The sequence below is a fragment of the Ranitomeya variabilis genome, chromosome 5 (genome assembly GCF_051348905.1).
Source record: "Ranitomeya variabilis isolate aRanVar5 chromosome 5, aRanVar5.hap1, whole genome shotgun sequence".
NCBI classification, from domain to species: domain Eukaryota; kingdom Metazoa; phylum Chordata; class Amphibia; order Anura; family Dendrobatidae; genus Ranitomeya; species Ranitomeya variabilis.
Window position 1 is genome coordinate 257,997,647 of NC_135236.1, and position 21,046 is coordinate 258,018,692.

Genomic DNA, 21,046 nt, shown 5'->3' on the forward strand with positions numbered 1-21,046 from the left:
GTTGAGACATGTGACGTTCCAAATCAGCGCTGGCTGGTGTCACTGTCCCCGCAAATTAAACATAAAGTGGAAGCCAGGGCTGTAGCTCATCCCGGACTTCCTCTTCATGATCAGTTTGTCCGAAGGCGGAGCTGATGAAACCAGCGCTGATTGGGTGCCAGGCATCACGTGTCATTCCACCACGTCAGAACCCCGTGACAGCGAGTGCTGCAACCGCTGGGATGGAGCCAGAACGGGAGACGAGTGTAAGCTTTATTTTATTGGGGCCGAACCTTTAGTTTAAGAAGGGGTTGTCCTAGTAGTGGACAACCCCTTTTAAGAGACGTGGACTTTCAGGACAGGGATGTAATACTACCATTTTGCATATTATTTTGAACGTTTGGTTCAATGGATCGAATTGGAATTGGGAGGGAAATGTTCTCTCCTTGTGGGGTAAACTTTATCATGCATTGTGGCTAAGCATCCCAAGTTTTTTTTACCTGAAAGTGGTTATAGACTATATTGAACTTTTAGGCACTTTTTTGGCAATGTATTCATTATGATGGCCTTGGCCTGGTATTTTTTAATTTAGAATGAATGCGTTTAATATGTACTGTAACTATTTCAACCTCTATTAAGTTTATGAATATATTAGAAGACATTGTCATTGCTTCTAAAGAACAAGAATAAATATAAGGGTATGTGCACACGTTGCGGATTTTGCTGCGGATTTTTCCGCAGCGGATTTGTAAAATCCGCAGTGCAAAACCACTGCTGTTTTCACTGCGGATTTTCACGCGGTTTCTTCTGCGGATTCCTCTGCGAGTTTTCAACTGCACTTTCCTATTGGTGCAGGTTGAAAACCGCTGCGGAATCTGCAGAAAGAAGTGACATGCTACTTCTTTTTTTCCGTGCGGAATTTTCCGCAGCGTGTGCACTGCGGTTTTTGTTTTCCATAGGTTTACAATGGTACTGTAAACTTAGGGAAAACTGCTGCGGATCCGCAGCGTCAAATCCACTGCGGATCCGCAGCGTCAAATCCACTGCGGATCCGCAGCAAAATCCGCAGCGTGTGCACATACCCTTAGGCATGAGAAATCTGTCGATATGACCAAATATTTGAACTCGCAGTATAGTCAGTGGAGTGTTTCTATAAATATATATATTCAGCCATAACATCGACCTATCCAGACATGGAATCCATGACCTTTACAAGTGTCCCATAGTATTTGGCATCAACACGATGGAGACTAGGAATTAAACAATCTGTTGCTAAGTAAGACCTCCATGTATCTGACTTGTTTTTCACAGATGACCAATATGGAGAATGTCTCATTTTTCTCTATTCCTGAACAATTTTTGCCTTGTGGCAGGGCACACTATCCTGCTGAAAAGAGGCCACTTATTGAATGGAAGGGGCGACTACATTGGTCACTTTTTGAAATATGTATTTGTACATTTTGAGCTGTTTAGTTATTTTCACTTTAACTGATACAAGTTAACATTTGAGATGGGAATGTTAAGTTTTTTTAGTTGCATAATAGTTCTACACACTTGGGGTATATTCATACATTGTGTTTTTGTCCCGAAAAAGGCAGCATTCCACTGCCACAGCCAATTGAATGAGACTTCTGAAATCTCCGGCACATGTTGCTTATATTTTCCTTGCAGATTTGAAGCTGTTTCAAAACGGAGTGTCAATTCTTTCAGCATTTTTGCATCCATTTATAATAAGTTAATATCTGGGGAAAAGTGCATGAACAATGTGTTTTAAGCTATGTTCGTTCACACGTTGCGTTTTTGCTTTTTTTTTTTTTTTAACCCCTTTCTGTTCTCAGACAGAACCCCTGCTTTGATGTGGGCTCTGGCTGTGATTTCAGTTTTCACACTTTTTTGTTAAGTATATAATTCCACATGTGTTAATTCATAGTTTTGATGCCTTCAGTGTGAATGTACAATTTTCATACGTCATAAAAATACAGAAGAATCTTTAAATGAGAAGGCGGGTCCAAACTTTTGGTCTGTACTGTGTATATATACACTCACCGGCCACTTTATTAGGTACACCTGTCCAACTTCTTGTTAACACTTAATTTCTAATCAGCCAATCACATGGCGGCAACTCAGTGCATTTAGGCATGTAGACATGGTCAAGACAATTTCCTGCAGTTCAAACCGAGCATCAGTATGGGGAAGAAAGGTGATTTGAGTGCCTTTGAACGTGGCATGGTTGTTGGTGCCAGAAGGGCTGGTCTGAGTATTTCAGATACTGCTGATCTACTGGGATTTTCACGCTCAACCATCTCTAGGGTTTACAGAGAATGGTCCGAAAAAGAAAAAAAATCCAGTGAGCGGCAGTTCTGTGGGCGGAAATGCCTTGTTGATGCCAGAGGTCAGAGGAGAATGGGCAGACTGGTTCGAGCTGATAGAAAGGCAACAGTGACTCAAATCGCCACCCGTTACAACCAAGGTAGGCCTAAGAGCATCTCTGAACGCACAGTGCGTCGAACTTTGAGGCAGATGGGCTACAGCAGCAGAAGCCCACACCGGGTACCACTCCTTTCAGCTAAGAACAGGAAACTGAGGCTACAATTTGTACAAGCTCATCGAAATTGGACAGTAGAAGATTGGAAAAACGTTGCTTGGTCTGATGAGTCTCGATTTCTGCTGCGACATTCGGATGGTAGGGTCAGAATTTGGCGTAAACAACATGAAAGCATGGATCCATCCTGCCTTGTATGGAGCATCTTTGGGATGTGCAGCCGACAAATCTGCGGCAACTGTGTGATGCCATCATGTCAATATGGACCAAAATCTCTGAGGAATGCTTCCAGCACCTTGTTGAATCTATGCCACGAAGAATTGAGGCAGTTCTGAAGGCAAAAGGGGGTCCAACCCGTTACTAGCATGGTGTACCTAATAAAGTGGCCGGTGAGTGTATATATTTATATATATTATGTACATATCAATAAAGTGCAATTTAACATATTAGTCAAACAGTATCTTTGAATACATAAGAAATCCTTTTCATTTCATACAATCCGTGTTATCTATACAATTAAAAGTAGTGCATTAGCTTTAAAGTGCTCAGTGACAATTAGACATGCAGTAAAAAGGCATATATAGCTTATTATAAATGAAGTAGTATCATGCGCATCACATTAATGTATTATCACTCGCCCAGGTGCGCATTGCTGTAATCGCTATTGTATTTAGCATACGCGCCATAGTCAGCGTGTTTAGGGTGTAACCGCATACAGAATGTGCGTCATTCCCGTCAGGAGCTGCATAGCCAATCAGAAAGTCGATTCTGCAGGATATTTCCCACACGTGCACACAACAAAGAGTCGGACGCTTGTAAGCGCCATGTTTAGTGTGGCATATTTCATTAGCAACACTGCGCATGCGTAGCTCCCAATGGCTGTACTATACTGCTACCTTAGCTTGCTGGCAAATAAAGATTTCTTAAATTTGACATTTGATTGGCTGTAAACAAATACTGAGGACTAGATAGTGGTATAGAGTGGTATTATACACCGTGTATTGCCCATATGGCCCCTGTGGTGGGGGCAAGGATATTCGGAGGTGTCTTCCCCCGCCTGTTGGGACCATTGGTCTCCGGAAGTAACTTCTGATAGGGGTCTGTCCGTGGTACCAAGGTAATGGTGATTTACCCACTACCCCATAATTGTAATACTCAGGTATAATGAACTAAAGTAATAATCCGGCACTAATATTTGATATAAAGAGAATTTTTTTTAGTATATACTGTTTTTTGTGCCATTATAGTACTAACCGATGTTATTGTAACGGAGTTCCAGCCGTGTATAGTACAGCCATTGGGAGCTACGCATGCGCTGTATTGCTAATGAAATATGCCACACTAAACATGGCGCTTGATAAGCGTCCGATTCTTTGTTGTGCGCATGCGTGGGAAATATCCTGCGGAATTGAATTTCTGATTGGCTATGCAGCTAGTGACGGGAATGACGCCCATTTTGTATGCAGTTACACCCTAAACACGCTGACTATGGCGCGTATGCTAAATACAATAGCGATTATAGCAATGCGCACCAGGGTGAGTGATGATATATTAATATGATGCACATGATACCACTTGATTTATAATAAGCTATATATGCCTTTTTACTGCATGTCTAATTGTCAATGAGAACTTTTAAAGCAAATGCACTACTTTTAATTGTTTAGATAACACGGATTGTATGAAATGAAGAAAAGGATTTCTTATGTATACAAAGATATTTTGACTAAAATGTTAATTGCACTTTGATATGCAATACATAAAAATTACACACACATATATACATATGCACTGGTCAAAAAAAAATATAGGGAACACTAAAATCCCACATCCTAGGTATCACTGAATGAAATATTCCAGTTGTAAATCTTTATTCATTACATAGTGGAATGTGTTGAGAACAATAAAACCTAAAAATTATCAACGTAAATCACAACTATTATCCCACGCAGGTCTGGAGTTGGAATGATGCTCAAAATTAAAGTGGAAAATCAAGTTACAGGCTGATCCAACTTCAGTGGAAATGCCTCAAGACAAGGAAATGATGCTCAGTAGTGCGTGGGACCTCCATGTGCCTGTATGACCTCCATACAACACTTGGGCATGCTCCTGATGAGGCTGACACACTCCAGCCACATGAGGTCTGGCAATGTCCTGCATTAGGAGGAACCCAGGGCCAACTGCACCAGCATATTGTCTCACAAGGGGTCTGAGGATCTCCTCTCGGTACCTAATGGCAGTCAGGCTATATCTGGTGAGAACATGGAGGGCTGTGCGGTCCTCCAAAGAAATGCCCACACCATTACTGACCCACTGCCAAACTGGTCATGCTGAAGGATGTTGCAGGCAGATCGCTCTCCACGGCGTCTCCAGACTCTTGTCTGTCACATATGCTCAGTGTGAACCTGCTTTCATCTGTGAAGAGCACAGGGCACCAGTGGCGAATTTGCCAATCTTGGTGTTCTGTGGCAACTGCCAAGCGTTCTGCATGGTGTTGGGCTGTGAGCACAACCCCCATCTGTGGACGTTGGGCACTCAGATCATCCTCATGGAGTCTGTTTCTAACCGTTTGTGCAGGCACATGCACATTTGTGGCCTGCTGGAGGTCATTTTGCAGGGCTCTGGCAATGCTCCTCCTTTTCCTCCTTGCACAAAGGCTGAGGTAGCCGTCCTGCTGCTGGGCTGTTGCCCTCCTACAGCCCCCTCCACGTCTCCTGGTGTACTGGCCTGTCTCCTGGTAGCGCCTACAGCCTCTAGACACTACGCTGACAGACACAGCAAACCTTGCCACAGCTCGCATTGATGTGCCACTTGTGTGGGTTGTAGAATCCGTCTCATGCTACCACGAGTGTGAAAGCACAACCAACATTCAAAAGTGACCAAAACATCAGCTAGAAAGCATTGGTACTGGGAATGTGGTCTGTGGTCTCCACCTGCAGAACCACTCCTTTAGGCCGGTTTCACACGTCAGTGTCTCCAGTACGTGAGGTGACAGTTTCCTCACGTACCGGAGCCACTGACACACGTAGACCCATTAAAATCAATGCATCTGTGCAGATGTCATTGATTTTTTGCGGACCGTGTCTCCGTGTGCCAAACACGGAGACATGTCAGTGTTCGTGGGAGCGTGCGTATTACACGGACCCATTAAAGTCAATGGGTCCGTGTAAAACACGGACCACACACGGACCTTCTCCGTGTGCGGTCCCTGTGGCGTTCAGGAGACAGCGCTACAGTAAGCGCTGTCCCCCCCACATGGTGCTGAAGCCGTGATTCATATCTTCTGTGCAGCAGCGTTTGCTGCATAGAAGATATGAATAATAGTGTTTAAATGAAAGATCTACCTGTCCGCCGCCCCCCCCCCACCCCCTGTGCGCCCCCCCGCTGTTCAGAAAATACTCACCCGCTCCCACGTTGGCTGTTGCTGCTTCCTGGTCTGGCCGCGGCTTCTACTGTATGCGGTCACGTGGGGCCGCTCATTTACAATCATGAATAGTCGGCTCCGCCCCTATGGGAGGTGGAGCCGCCTATTCATGACTGTAAATGAGCGGCCCCACGTGACCGCATACAGTGGAAGCCGCGGCCAGACCAGGAAGGAGCGACAGCCGACGAGGGATGGGGGTGAGTATTTTCTGAACAGCGGGGGGGCGCACAGGGGGTGGGGGGGCGGCGGACACATAGATCTTTCATTTAAACACTATTATTCATATCTTCTATGCAGCAAACGCTGCTGCACAGAAGATATGAATCGCGGCTTCAGCACGATGCAGGGGACAGCGCTAAACTTTAGCACTGTCTCCTGCACGCTCCGTGTGGTACCCACTCGCCACACGGGCGGCACACGTGTGCCGCACGTATGGCCTACGTGAGCTCACGGGCACACGGACACGGATAGCTCCGGTACCGATTTTTTCCGGTACCGGAATTATCTGGACGTGTGGGACAGCCCTTATTGTGGGTCTTGATAATTGCCAATAATTTCCATCTGTTGTCTATTCCATTTGCACAACAGCATGTGAAATTGATTGTCAAACAGTGTTGCTTCCCAAGTGGTCAGTTTGATTTCACAGAGGTTTGATTTACTTGGAGTTATAGTCTGTTGTTTAAGTGTTCCCTTTATTTTTTTGAGCAGTGTATATACTTGTAGTCCACTGCTTGAGAAAGGTTTTTGGTAGCCGAAACGTTGCACCACGCCATGTGGGCCCAATAAAGTCCTATATTTTTGCTGAAACCTGGAGTGCTGCCTTCCATATTTTTTATTTTTTTTTTGGTCCCTGTATATTTGGCAAGTATATGGATTAGGCTTCATTCACACTAGCGTCGGCACGGGGCCGCCGCTATGTGTAGACCCGACATGCGTTGTGAAAGTAATGCCCGACGTGGGCAGCGGAAGCAGTTTTACGACGCTTCCGCTGCCCCATTGTAATGTCCGGGGAGGAGGGGGCGGAGTTTCGGCCGCGCATGTGTGGTCGAAAATGGCGGACACAACGCGCAAAAAAAGTTACATGTAACTTTTTTTTGTGCCGACGGTCCGCCAAAACACAACGCAACCATCGCACGACGGTTGCGACGTGTGGCCATACGTCGCAATGCGTCGCTAATGAAAGTCTATGGGTAAAAAACGCATCCTGCAGACGACTTTGCAGGATGCATTTTTTCTCCTAAACGACACATTGTGACGTATTACAAACGACGCTAGTGTGAAAGTAGCATTAGTTGCTTGGAGGCCTGTGCACCCATTTAATTGTATGTGCTGTTCCATTTTTTCTATCTATAGATCTATCTACTGTGTGTGTGTGTGTGTGTGTGTGTGTGTGTGTGTAAACCTTATTCTTCAATGGAGTATGTAAAAGAGGTTGGACAAGAAATTACATCACAATTCTTTTCTTTTTTTTGTATAACTTTATTTAGCTTACAAAAACACACATCCGCATGAAAAAATGCAGGTGACCTGCCAGTAACCTAAGATGCAGATTTGGTGCAGATTTTACCTGCGTCAAATACTGAGCCTTTCCTGACCGTGGAAACATACCTTAATTGATGCATTTAATAACAAAATAAGAAAAAATCACCTATTTTTCATTTTCTATTTTACCATTTTTAACCCTATGACATCTTCAGTGCATGTTCAGCGTAATTTGATAGCTGGTGTATGGAGCGGAGTCACAGGGTTGGTAATGGCTCTGTATTAGAGGCAAGACCTGCCTCTAACACCCGCTGGTGGCACAAATTGCGATTGTAAACCTGTTAAATGCCGACATAGGGGCACCTTTGACTTGATTGTGCATTGCTGATAGATTGCTATAACAGGCGGGGGTCTGTTGAAGAGCTCTGCTTCTCATTATGGAATTCCCTTGAAACCCTGCCTGTGGCCGAGGTTTAAAGGAGAACATGTTTTTACTATATACCGCAATACTGTGGTATTGCGGTATGTAGCCCAAGCGATCATATTATTGCATATTCAAGTCCCGTAAAGGGACTAACAAGTACAGTGAAAAAAAAATTTGAATCACCCCTCCTTTTCTTCTATAAAAAAAACAAAACACTTGTGGTATCACCACTTTCAGAAAAGTCCAATCTATCAAAATAGAGAAAATTAACCTAATCGGTAAACACCATAAAAGGAAAAAAATTCAACAACGCTAAGAATCTTTTTTTTGTTGCAGTAATGTCATATCTGTCTCAAAATGGTATAAATTAACGCTTTTCATGCAAAAAAATAAGCCCTCACATAGCAGATTGTGTTTTCTTTCTTTTTTTTTTTCACCACTACAAAATAAGAAAAACTGGACATGTAGTAATTGTTTTTGAGGACTTTTTTTTTTTTTTTAACAATTTCACTGAACTTGGATTTTTTTTTTCCCTTTTCCAGTACATTATGTGAGGAAATGAATGGTGTCATTCTAAACTACTATCTGTTCTGTAAAAATCAAGCCTTCATACATCTGTGGACAGAAAAATAAACAAGTTTCAGCCCTGTTGAGTAAGGGGAGGACAATATGAAAACTGACATTGACCGAGTTTGGAAGGGGTCAGTAAGTCTCCCTATGCATTGTAAATTTTAGGTTCTGGAAATTCATTTTCCGTATCCATATCTAATGAAGAGTGCCTACGTATTAGTAGATGAAATCTGTGTATGGGAAGCTTTTGCTCATCAGTTGACAAATTTTCTTACGTGGCATTGTAAGGGCAAGTTCACACAGGGCGTTTTTGCTGCTTTTTTTTCTGCAGCAAAACCTGATCATCTTGGCAGGAAAGAAGCTGAGTCAAAAACACAGGTTTAGGTGCGTATTTGGTGCATTTTTTGCTGCATTTTTTTTTTCCTTTGTCCTAATGTCCTTGGATTTTCAGCAGCAAAAACGCAGCAAATAATGATACCTGCGTTTTTGCTGCGTTTTTTTTTTCAACACCCATTCAAGTCAATGGGTGAAAAAACGCTGGAAGAAGTGACATGCTCTATGTCCACAAAATGCAGCAAAGCACAAAATACTGATCACACAAAAAACCAATGTGTGTGCATGAGATTTCTGAAATCTCATAGGCTTTGCTGGTACTGTAAAAAGCAGCTCAAAATTAGCATAAAAAAGCAGCAAAAACGTCCTGTGTGAACTTACCCTAAGTGTTTTAAAACAAATTTTTTTTCTATGTATCAAGTTTTTTTTTATCCTTTTGAGTTTTACACATTCTTTGTATAGGTAACTGATATGTTATGCACAGAGTGTTTATACTAGGGCCGGGATCACACGTGCGGGAAACTCGCACGAGTCTCTCATCTGAATACCCGGCACTCGGGACCTTAGCTTGCAGCTACATGTATTTCTATGCAGCCGCACACTCCAGTCCGAGTGCCTGCGGCAGTGCCGCGTTTTGAGATGTGAGACTCGTGCAAGTTTCTTGCACGTGTGATCCTGGCTTTAGCTGCGTGATACTCTTGCAGGTTTAGCTAATTCATAATCCCACATTTGGTATCTGTGGCTAACTGGGCCCAAGAGTGGAGTTCACTCCCAATTAATAACATAGCCAGCACCTGTCTCTAACAGCAGTGACCAGAGCTAGCTCTGATCACTTCTGTTTAACCAATGAGATGTCACTATTGATCTGACAGTAGCATTTGGTTGCAATTTGTGCAGACGCCCATCATGCACCTCCTGGAGCCCATTCGAGCAAGGAGATTACAGGGTGCTGATGAGTGGCCATAGCAGTCGGGTGCCTTCTGAAGGTCTTCATCACCACTATCTTATACTCCTATGAATTTCAGCCTTTGGTGGGGCTTTATAGGACATTTTTACTCTATGCTGCATTACTAAGGTAGAAGTAATAAAACAATCATTGGTTGAAGTTCCCTAGGGAGGACTATAGCAATTAGAGTAGTAAAAGTTAATGGAAAAAGTTTATAAATAATAAATGCCAATTTAAATCTTCTCCCTTTTGCCAATCCAAATTTAAAGAAATAAAAAAATAAATAAACCTGTTTTGTATGTCTGTAAAAACCCAGTTTATTAACCCCCTAAAGACCAAGCTACTTTGTACATTTATGACGAGGCCTCATTATTTTGTAAATCTGACCAGTGTCGCTTTGAGGTAATAACTGCGAAACGCTTCATCAGATCCCAGTGATTCTGAGCTTTTTTCATGACCTATTATACTTCATGATAGTGGTAAAGTTTATTCGATATGATTGCGTTTATTTGGGAAAATATTGGAAATTTGGCGACAATTTTGAAACTTTCACAGTTTTCTAACTTTTAATTCTTATGACCTTAAACCAGAGAGATGTCACACAAAATAGTTACCGGTAGTAAATAAAATGTCCCCACATGTCTACTTTACATCGGCACAATTTTTGAAGTGTGTGTGTGTGTGTGTGTATATGTATGTGTGTATATATATATCTCTATATCTATCTATCTATCTATCTATATATATACCGTATTTTCCGGCGTATAAGACGACTGGGCGTATAAGACGACCCCCCAACTTTACCAGTTAAAATATAAAATCTTCTTAAAAGTCGGGGGTCTTCTTATACACCCTATGTCGTCTTATAGGGCCGGTGAATATGTGCCTTTTGGGGGGGGGGGGGGGGAGTGATCCTGATGACGAGGGGGCGTCTCACAGGAAAGTGAGTATCCCCCATTACCTTATCGTAGCGGTGCAGCGTGGGGGTCTCAGTGCTGGGAGTGGCGGCGGCGGCTGCTGTGCTCTGGTGCGGCGGCTGCTGTGCTCTGGTGCGGCGGCTCCTCTTCTGTGTGGGGCCTCTGTGCTGTGAGGTGGCGGCGGCATATCTTTATCCAGTTGGGGCTCCTCCGGCATCTCCTTAGCCCTGGAGGCCCCGCCGCAACTCCATCGGTGCAATGCAGCGGCCATTTTCCCGGAGGCAGCTCAATAGGTGCGATGCGGTGGCCTCCGGGAAAATGGCCGCTGCTCAGATTCAGATCTCGTCCCGAAATCTCGGGACACGAGATCTGAATCTGAGCAGCGGCCATTTTCCCGGAGGCCACCACATTGCACCGATGGAGTTGCGGCGGGGCCTCCAGGGCTAAGGAGATGCCGGAGGAGCCCCAACTGGATAAAGATATGCCGCCGCCACCGCCACCTCACAGCACAGAGGCCCCACACAGAAGAGGAGCCGCCGCACCAGAACACAGCAGCCGCCGCCGCTCCCAGCACTGACACCCCCACGCTGCACCGCTAGGATAAGGTAATGGGGATTACTCACTTTCCTGTGAGACGCCCCCTCGTCATCAGGATCACTCCCCCTCCCCACCCACCATATACACCGGCGTACAAGACGATTCCCGGCGTATAAGACGACCCCCGACTTTTAAGAAGATTTTCGGGGGTTAAAAAGTCGTCTTATACGCCGGAAAATACGGTATATATATATATATATATATATATATATATATATATATATATATATATATATATATATATATATATATATATATATATAAAATTTCTATCAACTCCGCAATACATTTACATTCTTGGGACTGGAGCGTCGCGAGGAGCGGGAAAGGCGCCGGAAGGTGAGAATATAATGATTTTATTTTTCACATTAGATCTTTTTACTATTGACGCTGCATAGGCAGCATCAATAGTAAGCAGTTGGTAACACAGGGTTAATAGCAGCGTTAACGGACTGCGTTATGCCGCGGTGTAATGCAGTCCATTTCACGGACTGCTAAACCGCAATGGGGGCACTGAGTGGAGGGGAGTAGGGAAGGGCGAATTCGTGGCCGGACTGTGCCCGTTGCTGATTGGTCGCGGCCAGATTTCCGTGACCGACAAACAGACGGAAGTGACCCTTAGAAGATTATATAGATGGATAGATATATAATTTATTTTTTTTAAAAAGACTTTTTTCTGAAGTGACTTAGGGGGACCTATATGACAGAAAATACCCAAGAGTGACACAATTCTGAAAACTGCACCCCTCAAGGTGCTCAAAACCACATTGATGAAGTTGATTAACCCTAAAGGTGCTTCACAGGAATTAATGCAAAATGGAAGGAGAGAAATTAACATTTTATTTTTATTCACACAATTTTTAATTTAGCGCCAAATATTTTAATTTCACAAAGGTGACAGGAGAAATTGAACCTCAAAATTTGTTGTGCAATTTCTCTTCAATACGCCAATACCCCATATGTGGGGGTGGGGGGAACTGCTGTTTGGCCGCACAGCAGGGATCAGAAGGGAAGGAGCATAGTGTATCTTTTTGAATGCAAAAATAGCTGTAAGGCTACTTTCACACTAGCGTCAGTACGGGGCCGTCGCGCTGCATCGGCCCGACGTACCGACACATACTGTACAAGTGTTGCACAACGGGGGCAGCGGATACTGTTTTTCCACGCTTCCGCTGCCCCATTGTGAGGTGTGGGGAGGTGGGGGCGGAGTTCTGGCAGCGCATGCGCGGTCGGAAATGGCGGACCATCGGCACAAAAAAAAGTTACATGTAACGTTTTTTGCGGCCGGCGGTCCGCCACAACACGACGCAACCGTCGCACGACGGTTGTGACGTGTGTCAATACGTCGCAATGCGTCGCTAATGTTAGTCTATGGGGAAAAAACGCATCCTGCAGACGACTTTGCAGGATGCGTTTTTTCGCCAAAACGACGCATTGCGACGTATGCAAAAAAACGCTAGTGTGAAAGTAGCCTAATCAAGAACAGACGCAATGTTGAGTTTGGAGAGCCTCTGATGTGCCCAAACAGTGGAAACCCTCCACAAGTGACTCCAGTTTCTAAACTAGACCCTACAAGGAATGTATTTGTGTGTGGTGAGCACCTTGAACCCCCAGGTGTTTCACAGAAGTTTATAACATAAAGCCTTGAAAATAAAAAATCTGTTTGTTTTTTTCCCCCCACAAAAATGAACTTTTAGATCAATGTTTTTAATTTTCACAAGACTGATAGGAGAAAATGCACCTTGCAATTTCTCCTTAGTGCACCAATACCTCATATGTGGTCGAAAACTACTTTTGAAGCACAGTGCAAAGCTCAAAATTGGAGTTTCGGTTTTGCTGCAGTGTTTTGAAGGTGCCATTGGCAGAAATTTCCCATAAGTGACCTTAATTTAACAAACTACACCTCCCAATGAATTCATCTAAGGCTAAGTTCACATTTGCGTTCGGCAGCCCTGCGTAGGGCTGCGTACTTTTTCCCTTCATATCCGGACAGCTGCACATGCATACCCGCCAGGTCAAAACGTGGCATCCGCATGTAACGCATATCCCTGCTTACCCAATGTTAAAGATAGGTACGCAGGACACATGCGCAGCTGTGCGGATATGAAGGGAAAAGTACGCTGGGCTGCCGAACACAAATGTGAACTTGGCTTAAGGGGGTCAGTGATAATATTTCCACCATGGGTGTCACAGAATTTTATAGCATTGGGAAGTGAATAAAAAATAATTTTTATCACCTAAAAAATTTTTTTAAGCCCCAGATTTTAAATTTTCACAGTAGCAAATGGGTAAAAATGGCACCAAAATTGGTCACACCATTTCTGCTGAACATGGAAATACCCCATATGTTTCTGTACTGCTTAGCCACAAGGCGAGACTCGGGAGGGACCAAGTGCTATGTGGCTTGTGTTGCACAGATTCCCCTAGAATATTTTGCTGACTCCATATACAAAGCCCTTTAGTGCTAGAAGAACAGAATACCCCTCTCGAGTGCCACTATTTTGGAAATTATACCCCTGCCAAACATGTAAACGCTAATTGTGGTTTATGCACACTATGGGGCTCAGAAGGGAGAGGGCATTAGGATTTGGGATTCCTGGATTTCTTATGGAGGGTGAGGAGCCATTTCACTTTTCCAGAGCCTTTGTACTACCAGTAACATGAAGCCCCTATATTTCCGTTAATAGATGACGTACCTGAGTGGGGACTTGCTTTTTTGTGGATTGAGTTGAAGTTTTATTGGGGACATTTTGCATAACGTTTGGGATCACGTTTAACCTGCGCTCTACGCTAAGCACTTACATTGTGGTTATCATCTAAACCTCCGAATGACTTGATTCAGATGAAACCTTTGAGTGATCCATTAACTATAAGACTATGTGCACACGTTGCAGATTTTTCCGTGCATTTTCTGGCAAGAGATGCAGATTATGTGCAGAAAATTCTGTCAGCAAATCTGCAAATACCTTAATGAGGCAGAAGAATTGCTATGGGCTCCATCTGGCCTCTGTTCAGCGGTGTCCTTCTTTTCAGAAGTACACAAAAGTGTGGCCAACCGCGCTTTGTACACAATAAGAAACAAATTTTTGCATTGCTATAACTTACCATTTTTCTGCTGATGGCGCTGCATGGTGACTTGTTTTTTGCAGGACAAGATGACGTTTTCAGCTATAGCATTTTTATGTCCATTCATCTTTTGGATCGTGTTTTATTCCACTTATTTTTTTCTAGCGGTATGATGAAAAAAAGCATAGTTTGCCTAATTTTTTTCAGCATTCACTAGTGTGACACCTTTAGGGTATGTGCGCATGTTGCGGATTTGCTTTTGTAAAATTCTGCAAGGATTCTGCCTCTCTTGGCAGAAAACGCCGTTGAAATTCTGCACATTTTTTATACGGATTTTCATGCAGATTTGTATGCGTTTTTGTAAGCTAAACAAGGATATATTATTTAACAAAAATAAAAAGAATTGTGATGTAATTTCCTTGTCCAACCTCTTCATCCAGATACCCTTATTAATATTAGACACACCCACACACAATTAAATAAAGAGACACACACCAGCCTATGTAGGAGCATTAACATAACATACATATGCTGTAACAAAACAGCAACTGTTATTAGGCTACATACCCACGGTCAGTAATCGCCAGCGCTTAGGACCCAGCACATGTCCTTAAATTGGAACTCCACTTATCTGCATACATTACTATATTGTGGGGATATTAAACTGTTAAATCTACTTCGGTAGCCAACTACTCTCCCCTAAAATTTATGCAGCACTCGGATGAGATTTTTTATTTTTCTGCTGCTGCAGTATTCTGCAGATTTTCTGCCTGCAAACCTAGACGCATAACCTGCAGCAATTCTGTGTGGGCAAGGCCTAAGAGCTGGTCTTGTGCTCACTCCCAGAAATAACATCGGATCATTGACTGTTAACACAGTATCAAATGTAAAGTCTGCTAACAATTCACCACAGAACAAGGCATGTTGGGAATTTGAAAATTTGCAGTATCTCACCTCTCACCTTCCCCAAGAAAAAAAAATCCATGCAGATATTTTCCACATTTTGCTAAAGGTTTTTTTTCTATTACATTACCCTTTGATGACAATTGCTGTATATTGGGTGCATCCCACAGATGTGCGCACATTTCATTGCTAAGTTACTTGCTGATATGCAACTTCTCAGCATTGTATGGATTCATTCCTTTCACTTTGATTAATCTGGGCAAAACTGAATCTTACGATATTTTGTCTTAGGTGGCCTACAATACACGTAAGGCATTGAAGGCTTACTGTATTTACAGAGGTAAGGTGAAAATATCACAAATGATGTGTTGGATTTGCAGATTAAACTTTGTAAGCACATATTATTAAAACACCGCCAACCCCCTACTCTTCTCTCAAGGGCAGTCAAGGTGCCTACTTTACTGTTTAGCTGGCTCTGATTCAAGAGCTGGAAAGTGAAACACAGGGTATTATCCATAGTCCAGCTGGCTGCCAGAAATCCACAATCTTTTATTAACTTTTTGTGGGCTTAGAAAGGGAACGGCTTTGACTCTGACTCTGAGTCTTGGTAACGAGAATCAAGTCATTTAAGCCATCTTACGTGAACTTATATTTAGCTCTGTGTCAAGCAATGTTTTTTTTTCTTTATATTTGGGACTGATAACTGTTCTATAGCCAAATTGTTTCAGACATGAAAACAGATGAACCCAACTAATTTTTTGGCACTAAACATGAATATGATGCTTAAAGCGGACCTGTCAGCAGTTTTTGGCCGATATAAGATACAGCCACTCCCTTTCAGGGTTTATCTACAGCATTCTATAATGGCCCTCGGTCTGACCTGAAAAATAAGTTTTGTTATACTCGCCCCTTGGCAGTCCGGTCCGATGGGTGCCACAGGTCCGGGTCCGGCGCCTCCCATCTTCATGCGATGCAGCCCTCCTGTTGCTTCATGGCTCCCCAGCATGGCGCTTCTGCACAGGCGTACTTATCTGCCCTGTTGAGGGCAGAGTAAAGTACTGCAGTTCGCAGGCGCTGGGCCTCTTTTACTTTAATGAATTATATGTAGCAGTAAACGGAAAACTTTGATATAGTAAGAAGAGCAAACTAAAAATTTTCTTTCAGATTTGAATTCAGACGGTCAAAATCATTAAAAGGGTTTTCCCACAAGCAAAAGTACATATTAATCAATAGATGTTGGAACAATAAGTTCCACAATTGGGTGTGTTTAAATAAATTGTTCCTGTGCTGAGATAATCTTATAAATGTGCCCCTGCTGTATAATGGCTGTGTCTGACCGTGCAGGGACATGGTCTGATCATACCACATCTCGTGGGCAGCGGAGGAAGCAAAAGAGAATACAGACAGGACAGCACGGGATCACAGATGAAGTAAAGCATTGTTTAAAAACAGGCAGGGAAATGTTTTATCTCAAAGAATCAGCTGTGACCCCATTCTGTAGTGTCTGTATACTCTCTTGTTTTTAACGTCGTTTACGTTGTGATTTTCACACATGGGTAAATAAATTGCTGAACTTCTATTTGTTACAATTACAATGTTACTGACGGCCTACACAATGATGACATCGTGTGCTGTATATGATTTTTACAAACCTATAGTCTTGTTTTGGTGGTACTTATGTGTCGCTGATTGAAAATGGACGTCTACATGATATTTACACCTTCTACAAAAAAGCACAGATATGTGAACACCCCATAATATATATAATGGGTACGTGTTCTACCTTGAAATTATTGCGCGGACACGTACATGAAACACGAACGTCCTGAATATTTAAAATTTTAAAATAGCACATTTAAAAAAAAAAAAAAAAAATAGCATAAAATAGTCATGGGGTGATGGAACTAGGAAATATTGCTTAAAGGGAATCTGTCAGCAGGTTTTTGCTATGCAACCTGAAGACAACAGGAGATGGAGGCTGAAACACAGAATTCAGGAATATATCACTTGGCAAAGTGTGAGCTGTTGTTTACTAAACTGAAGGATCACTAAAGGTACCTTCACACTAAGCGACTTTGCAGCAAGAACGACGACGATCCGTGACGTTGCAGCGTCCTGGATAGCGATCTCGTTGTCTTTGACAGGCAGCAGCGATCTGGATCCCGCTGTGATATCGCTGGTCGGAGCTAGAAGTCCAGAACTTTATTTCGTCGCTGATCACCCGCTGTCATCGCTGGATCAGCGTGTGTGACGCCGATCCAGCGATGTGTTCACTTGTAACCAGGGTAAATATCGGGTTACTAAGCGCGGCCCTGCACTTAGTAACCCGATGTTTACCCTGGTTACCCGGGTGCTGCAGGGGGACTTCGGCATCGTTGAAGGCAGTTTCAACGATGCCGAAGTCGTTCCTCTGATCGTTGGTCACTGGAGAGAGTTGTCTGTGTGACAGCTCCCCAGCGACCACACAACGACTTACCAATGATCACGGCCAGGTCGTATCGCTGGTCGTGATCGTTGGTAAGTTGTTTAGTGTAACGGTACCTTAAGATTAACATGGCTGGACTAAGCACCACACTGTACTTTGTACAGAGTCTGGTGTGGGCGGGGCTAGCTTTCTCAGCTCTGCTTCCATACTAAACCTAAAAGCTCTGATTGTGTCAGAATAGCTGCAACCAATAATGTAAGTGATACATGGTTGGGTTTAGCTTCTCTTTGCCTATTTCATGCTGCTTTCAGATGAGGTAGCAAAAACCTGCTGACAGATTCCTTTTAAGCTTTAGAAACGTGCTTCATGCTTGCAACGTATCCAATTATATCCACTAGACTTCACCTGGTCACTAAAGGAGACTACCACATAGGTGAGTTTTGGAATGGGGGGACTCCAAGCACAAGCTGTAATATACATTCCTCAGGCAACTGTAAACTCTACGGTATGTGAACACACAGGGCTGTTCAATAGAACTAAAAGAGCACGTACAACGTAATAACTACAATATAGTCTCCTTTAGAAATATCATTTTTTTTTTTTTAGTTTATATTCCCTAATGAATTAATTACTGGTGTAGTCCATTATTGTTACTGACATCCATATGTATATGTTTTATAAATGGAGGCAATACGTGTAACCTGTCTGCCTGTACTCTTGGCTTTACTGCATGGTCACCTATGGCTCAGTTCTGCTGTTCTGTAAGTGGATACCTTGTACAAGCCAGCAATAGACTGTAAAGAAGGCAAATGGTACAAAATTTTGTGATAAAACCCAATGCAAAAAATTTTTTTTTATTTTTTTTTAGCTCCAATTACTTGCATTTAAAGCTTAAACTGCTTTTACGTCAGTCATTATAAAGAATCAATTTGGATCAATTTTGGCAGAGAAAGAAGCTGACTTCTCTGAGATATATTACAATGTTCCTTATTTTTACGTGTACTATGGATTTATTAAATCATAATTAAAAAGACAATTACGCTTTAAGTAAGAAAATGGACACAAAGGCGGACAACCCTTTCAACTTGCCTTACTTTCCCAATTCTTTTTTTTTCTCTCGACAGCTTTGCTTATCCTAATGTTTTAGACGGACTTGCAAATTTTTTTCCAAATATCGTATTTTTTTTGGCGTATCTCACTCCAGTTCCTGCCTAGAGTAAAATTTCTGGAGAAGTTTGTAATTTCACGCATTTTGCAACTTTTCAAAGCATTTGTGGCTTTTGGTGCTGAAAAATTGCCAAAAAAAGTTAGACAAAATAGTATATTGTTTTGACTTTGTGACAAAGTTATGAACCACATGCCATTTTGAAAAATGTGTTCCTAAAAGATTCAGCTAATACGACAAGAGAAAAAAAGTGACTTGAATACATCATGCCCAAAGTATTTATTGGTACTGTATAAGACGCACCCCAAATTTTGGGTAGGAAAATAGGGGGGAAAAGTGTGTTGTTGTTTTTTTTAATAGGATTGGGGTCCGTCAAAGTTTGAGTCTAAGGTATCTTACCTGGAGGAGCAGCGGTGGAGAGGGGTCACAGGAGGCAGGGTCCCTTCATCAGAAAGCCAGCGGAGGCAGAAGTGGGGCAATGCTACGGGACCTGAGTGGGAGGAGGAGGTGTCCCAGCTGAAAGTTTTGCTTTCACAGTGGTGGGCTTCAGGGAAATGGCTGCCAGAGTCGGCGCATGCCCGGATTGAGATCTCGGCTGGACAGTGATGTCAGTCTGCGCATGTGCCACTTCCGACGGCCCACGGTTTCAGGAAAATGACCACCAGGAAACCAATGCACTCACCTCTGCTCACCGCTGACATCTGTCCCACAGCGTTGCCCCAATTCTGCTGCCACTGGCTTCCTGAGGAAGGGACCTTGCCTCCTGTAATCCCACTCCTCCACCACTACAACTCCCCAGTAAGCTACATTCGGAGTATAAGATGCACCCCCCAAATTTTGGGGAGAAAAGTATGTCTTATAGTCGGTGAATACGGTAAGTGCTGCTTCCACAAGGCACTGTATGCCTTATAATGCCACTAGGATAATGCCTGTCTAGGAGGTTAAGGTTAAAGGGGTTGTCTGGTCCAAATCAAAAAGTGTGTAGTCACTCTGTGTGACTGCAGACTTAAGTGTTATGTGTGACTGCAGACTTATGAATCCACCAGTGCACTCATTGTGTTCTACGGGGATTCACTGGTTTCTGAGCCCACTGGACTGCCGCGTTACTAGTCAGAGCGCCGCCTTGCTCAATACAAGTGTGTGGAGCAAGGCCGTGCCCATTAAATGGGTTCTGTCTAGAACTCATGTATACCCTCCTGTCCCAGCTCTGAAACCAGCGAATCCCTGCAGCGCGCACTGCGTGTGCTGGGGGAGTCCTAAGTCTGCAGTCACTGTGTGACTGCAGTCTTATTGATTTGGACCAGCAGCCCCTTCAATGTATATGCCTCAGTGGTTAGTATGGTCCGTAGTCTTGGGTTCACATGCCATAAAGGGCAACGTTTGATAGCAACTCTGCAGAACATGTTGGTGATATATATAATAAGTATACTGTTCGGTCACAGAATTTGTATTAAATCAAAAATTCAAAACTATGTCCCTTGTCACAAAATCCTGTGCACACACAGGCTCTGCATGGCGTCATCTAATTCTTTGGCCATAGGATTATGGGTATGTATGACGTGGTTGCATATTATGGCTGTGTGCACAAGGGCTTGGGCAGCGCTATAACGGTAGGTGCCAATGATCAGGAATAGCTGCGTTCTACATTAGAAATCCCATGCCCACTGTGCTTCTTTTTAAAGCTGTATAAACTCGCCCACAGTGCGGGTTTATGAGCCGCAGCATTTTAATTTCTGTAGCCGAGATGCCATCCTAGACTGTGATTAGATGCGTTAAATGCACATACCTAATACACATGCGTTTATTAGAACGCGGTGCCCAAAACGCTGCTATTCCTGATCACGGGCACTTAGCGCTAAGCAGACATAGCTAGCTTTATGTACAGAAACTCTATGGGTATCATAAACGCGACGATGCTCACATTGTCTTCATGCCAAATTAATAATCACATTGTTGTGCTGTATTAAAAGTAAGCATAATAAAAATTGGGCCACCTTAAGCACTATCAAGGACAGTTGCTACAGCAACCTGGGGTTTTGACAAGCTAATCATCTTTACAGCAGCCCACAGAAATGCTCTAAAAATATAATTGCACATGAAGTAAACACTGTACAGGCATAGGCAAAGCAGGTGATTAATATGTACGCTTTATGCCTGCTTCTGCGTATTTTGTAGCTAATGTTAAAGTAACTTTTAAAATTTTTCTTAAAAAGAAAATAAGCCACAAAATATGGCCGAATGAACTTGCATTTTGAAGATTTTTTTTTTCACCT

The 21,046-nt window shown here is 43.1% G+C and overlaps 1 protein-coding gene across 1 annotated transcript in view; it reads left to right on the top strand.

Moving 5' to 3' along the window:
• NPTN (neuroplastin) overlaps positions 1-21,046 on the top strand; it is a 115,133-nt gene that overhangs the window by 37,059 nt on the left and 57,028 nt on the right. The window lies entirely within an intron of this gene.